This window comes from Oncorhynchus gorbuscha, linkage group LG09 (genome assembly GCF_021184085.1).
Source record: "Oncorhynchus gorbuscha isolate QuinsamMale2020 ecotype Even-year linkage group LG09, OgorEven_v1.0, whole genome shotgun sequence".
NCBI classification, from domain to species: Eukaryota; Metazoa; Chordata; class Actinopteri; order Salmoniformes; family Salmonidae; genus Oncorhynchus; species Oncorhynchus gorbuscha.
In genome coordinates, this window is record NC_060181.1 from 66,057,793 (window position 1) to 66,063,517 (window position 5,725).

The 5,725-nt window shown below is 47.4% G+C and overlaps 1 pseudogene; it reads right to left on the bottom strand.

Annotated features, from left to right (window-relative positions):
• Positions 1-1,376: 1,376 nt before the first annotated feature.
• Positions 1,377-4,698, bottom strand: LOC124043962 (annotated as a pseudogene).
• Between the last annotated feature and the right edge of the window lie 1,027 nt (positions 4,699-5,725).

Below are 5,725 nucleotides of genomic sequence, written 5' to 3' on the forward strand. Positions count from 1 at the left end.
GTCAAAAGTTTGGACACACCTACTCATTCAAGGGTTTTTCTTTGATTTTACAATTTTATACATTGTAAATTAAAAGTGGAGACATCAAAACGATGAAATAACACATATGGAATCATGTAGTAACCAAAAGTGTTAAAAAAGGAAAATATATTTGAGATTCTTCAAAGTAGCCACCCTTTGCCTTGATGACAGCTTTGCACACTCTTGGCATTCTCTCAACCAGCTTCATGAGGTAGTCACTATTTCAATCAACAGTTGTGCCCTGTGAAATGTTAATTTGTAGAATTTTTTTCCTCCTTAATGCGTTTGAGCCAATCAGTGGTGTTGTGACAAGGTTAGGGGTGGTATACAGAAGATAGCCCTATTTGGCAAAAGACCAAGTCCATATTATGGCAACAACAGCTAAAATAAGATAAGAGAAATGACAGTCCATCATTACTTTAAGACATGAAGGTCAGTCAATCTGGGAAATTTCAATAATTTTTAAAGTTTCAAGTGCAGTCGCAAAAACCATCAAGCACTATGATGAAACTTGCTCTCATGAGAACCGTCACAGGAAAGGAAGACTCAGAGTTACCTCTAATGAACTTATCCTCTGCAGCAGAGTTACCAGCCTCTGAAATTGCAGCCCAAATAAATGCTTCACAGAGTTCAAGTAACAGACACATTTCAACATCAACTGTTCAGAAGAGACTGCATGATTCAGGCCTTCATGGTTGAATTGCTGCAAATAAACCACTGCTAAAGGACACCAACAAGAAGAGACTTGCTTGAGCCAAGAAATGAGCAATGGAAATCTGTCCAAATTTGAGATATTTGGTTCCAACCGCCGTGTCTTTGTGAGACGCAGAGTAGGTGAACGGATGATCTCCACACGTGTGGTTCCCACCGTGAAGCATGGAGGAGGAGGTGTGGTGGTACTTTTCTGGTGACACTGTCTGTGATTTATTTAGAATTCAAGGCACACTTAACCAGCATGGCTACCAGAGCATTCTGCAGTGATACGCCATCCCATCTGGTTTGCACTTAGTGGGACTCAGGACAATGACCCAACACACCTCCAGGCTGTGTAAGGGCTGTTGGACCAAGACGGAGAGTGATGGAGTGCTGCATCAGATGACCTGGCCTCCACAATCACCCAACCGCAACCCAATTGAGATGGTTTGGTATGAGTTGGACCAAACATTGAAGGAAAAGCAACCAACAAGAGCTCAGCATATGTGGGAACTCCTTCAAGACTGTTGGAAAAGCATTCCAGGTGAAGCCGATTGAGAGAATGCCAAGAGTGTGCAAAGCTGCCATTAAGGCAAAGGGTGGCTACTTTGAAGAATCTAAAATATATTTAGAGTTGTTTAACACTTTTTGGTTTACTACATGATTCCATATGTGTTATTTCATAGTTTTGATGTCATCATTATTATTCTATAATGTAGAAAATAGTAATATATATTTTTTAAACCCTTGAATGAGTATGTGTGTCCAAATTTTTGACTGGTAATGTATACAGGAATAAATAATGAGTCATCTCTAATGGTCCCGATAGATTGACAGGAGTACTGGTTTATACACATAAAAACACATAAAAACACATCTCCATTTTCCCCCTCTCAGAGAATGTTCTAGTGGCTCTTTTGAAGTAGTGGTACTTTACCAAAGCAGCATGGCGCATCAGAAGTACCACAGAGTTCATATGATACAAACGTCCCATTTCTTTCCTGTTAAAACACATTTGTGTTCCAAGAAGAGCTAGTGAGGCTGGTCGATAAATGTTCTATTTAGAACCTGTGGAATTACTTGTCCTCTGTCCCTTTTCCTTCCAGAGAGCTGTATGGTGTTTTTATCACAGTCACCATCTTGTCCAATTTCCAGGTGAGGCACGTTCCCAATCACACATAGGACAGGGGGGCTATCACTGGACACGTGCATTCGTGGCCTCTCTACCCTCTAGGGTCCCGTTCACACATGTGAGGGCAGGGCAGGTTTGTGGTAGGACCCTGGTGGCAGGGCCGCACTGGGGTGTCCTGTGAGGGCCGTACTGGCCTCGCTGTACATGGAGGGGGGTGCGGTGGGCTTGGAGGACCAGCAGAGGCAGCAGCGAGCGGTGAACTTCCTCCAAGACTCTAGGGTCTTTCCGGACCAGATCCACACGCCGGACGTAATCCCCACCACCAGACACATGAAGTATTTCAACATGAAGACGGCGTAGTCGGGCCCCAGGCCCAGCCTCTGTCTCTCAGCCTGACAGGAGCAGGATAGAGCCCGGTCCCAACCAGGCCTGTAGTGCTGCTCGTACACCAGGCAGGCTACTACTATAGTAGCAGGAACTGTGTAAAGCACCGTGAACAATCCGATCCTGATCATCAGCTTCTCCAGTTTGTCTGTCTTGGTCCCTCCCTGTTTGATGATGCTGCGGATGCGGAACAGAGACACAAAGCCCGCTAGGAGGAACAGGGAGCCGGTGAAGAGGTAGACCACCAGGGGAGCTAACACAAACCCCCTCAGGCTCTCCAGACTCTGGTTCCCCACGTAGCAGATCCCCACCACCGGGTCTCCGTCCACAGAGCTCAGAGCGAGGACCACGATGGACTTGACGCTGGGGATCAGCCAGGCAGCCAGGTGGAAGTACTGGGAGTAACCAGCAATCGCCTCGTTGCCCCACTTCATGCCCGCGGCCAGGAACCAGGTGAGGGAGAGCACCACCCACCAGATGGAGCTGGCCATGCTGAAGAAGTAGATGAGCAGGAAGACCAGGGTACACAGGGGTGGGCCAGTGGTGTCATACAGGATGTGCTGCAGGTCTCCGCTCCCTGTGCACGCCACCCTCTCGTGACCTGCCACTAGTCGTATAATGTAGCCCAGGGAGACAAAAAGGTAGCAGGCAGCCAGGAAGATGATGGGTCTCTCAGGGTACTGAAAGCGCTCCATGTCGATGAGGAAGGTGGCAACAGTGGTCAGGGTGGAGACGAAGCACAGGATGGACCACAGGCCGATCCAAAAGGTGGTGAAGGTGCGTTCGTCCTGGGAGAAGTAAGGGTGGTGGCACGGCTGGGCACAGTTATCCACAGGGCCAGTGTGGACCCGGTTGTATAAGGGGTGGGCGTCTTTCTTGATAGGCACCAGAGGGTCCCGACAACGGCAGTCCCGGTCACACTCCTGGGGGGGCGGGGGGCTTGGGGGCGGGCTGCCTTCGGCGGGTGCCTTTGGGGGTGGGTTTGGGCAAGGGAGGGGAAAGGGTGGTGGTCTCGCTACTGTTCTGGTCCATACACAGAGTCTCGTCTCCCAGCTGAGGCAGCTGCTCACAGCTCATCCTCTCTGGCCACTCAAAACCATACTGGATCATGAGGGGGGAGCAGCCTCGCTTGGCCCGCTCACACACAGAGCGGCAGGGGGGGCAGGGGCTTCTTGTAGTCCTGCAGACAGATAGGGGTGTACATGGAACACAGGAAGAAGAGCAGGTCTGGGGAGCAGTGGATGCGGACCAGGGGCCAGAACTGATGGACCTCCAATCCCACCTCCTCCTGGGTGTCGTGGTTGAACTGGTTGGGCATGTAGGTGAGGTTGTATCCGATGCCCTTACACATGGGCACCGTGATGGGCTCACACACTATATCCTTGGAGGCAGTTTGCGCGAGCCGGGGCAGCTGGGAGAGAAGCAGCACGAGCAGCCAACGGACGACACCGCATAGCGGGGGTTTTACTGTGGTTGCCATAGGAAAGTGGGATATTTCCAGAAAGAAATATAGGTAGAAAAATTGCACTGTGTGCTATGAACTTGAGTATTTTCTCAGCTCAGTCCTTCCTTTAATTTATGACTGCATCTCGGAAATATGAAATCCCAGGAGAGAGTAATTGCTCCAGCAGCATGCCCAGAGTCCTCTGTTCTATAAATCACCGACAAGTTTCATTCCAGACCACAAGTTTCTGTTCCAACAGCATGAGCACCTTTCGAATGAACCATGGTGATTATAAATGCAGTAAAGGTCCGGGAAAAAGCTAAATAAACGTTCACTGTTGTTTAATCCAACGAATCAATTAAACATGTGTGAGGATTTCGAAAGATGGACTAAAGCACCAAGTCGAGGGTCTAGAGGTCGAATTGTAAATCATTCACCTAGCTTTACAATTACATGAGTTGAAAATTGAATTTCCTCTTTACTTGCAGTTAGGTCACGCGCCAATAAATGTAACAACTGTAACCGCAGGCTTAATCCGGAAACGATTTCATATTCCTACAGTTTGTATTCCGCATGACAGGTGAAGTCACCCGTGCATCGGTCACAGGCTCTCTACTCAATAAAACAGTTGGAGCAAAAATGTTCGAAGAAATTTGAGGAAAATAATGTGTTTAATTTGAAGTCCAGATTAAAATCCAACAAAAACAGAATCCACTCTTTATGCAGCAGCTCTCGGGTTCCTAATGTAGAGGTAGAAAACAGGTTTACACTCCTCTCTATCTAAAGTTTGGGAAACTCGTTACGCTTGCCTTTGTCCGATCACTTGGATAACCACAAAGACGTTTTATTCCAAACTAAAGCACTTGTTTTCCAAATTTGTATCCAATGATATTAGCAGGTATCACTGTGTTGCGCTACACATCTCACTGCGCTCGAGCCGAAATAACTCAGGAGACCCCTCTCGTCCCGCTACAGAACGCACAGAACGCCCACCTCATCCAGAGCGCCAGTCCTCGAGCACTCGGTTTCATTACCCAGGACTGTTTGGATAGTTTTACCACGCCTACTCGCACTTCAACGCCGCGCCCTTTGTACCTTTTGTGCCAATCAGGACCTGAGTTGTGGGCGACAATACTGACCAAATCAGTTCATTTATGGACCAAGATGTAGCTCACCGGATGTGAAGGGACAGGTGGCATTTGGAGACATAACGCACCTGCACTTCAAGGAAAAGTATGATGGTGAAAAAAAGAAAGTATGATAACACACACCAAATATGCCATACTCCAGATGTATACTGTGGGATGAATACAACCTTTTGAGTAGTATGTGGGGAAATGTAGCCTTACATACCCTCAGTATGTGAATTTGTGACCCAGATGATGGCAGCAAGACCCTGTAGTGTAGTCTTAATACAAGATTTCACACAATACATGTATGCAGCCAGCAGGTTGTACATGTATATGCACCGTGGGTCAAACAAACAGAAAAAGAGTCCATGTAGGGACAAATGAAGGGTGGGGATTGTCTTGGAGAGGGTGTGTGTGTGTGTGTGTATGGGTCCCTGTATAGTGTATGTGTTTACCCTAAGGGCCTATTCCAGCAAAGGAATGAAGTGGCATGAAACTCGTCTGCTTCGCTATTAAAATGCAGCCTGAAGGATCAACACACACCTGCAGAAAAAGGAAGTACATCCCCTTGACATCACTTCCTATAGGACCCTAGGTTCAGTCTCAGCTTTGCACATGGTCAGGAAAAACACATTCACATAATAATAATATAATATATGCCATTTAGTAGACGCTTTTATCCAAAACGACTTACAGTCATGCGTGCGTACAGTCCTACATACGGGTGGTCCCGGGAATCAAACCCACTATCCTGGTGTTGCAAGCGCCAAAGCTGGGGAACAATAATAAGTTAAGGGGAGGGGAGAGGAAGGGGAAGAGTGGACCCTAAGGTCCCCAGTTCAATCCCGCCTTGGCCAGAAATAAAATTTCTAAACAACCACTGTAGTCTCCAAAAGTGTTATTTTTCTCATTGGTGAATTT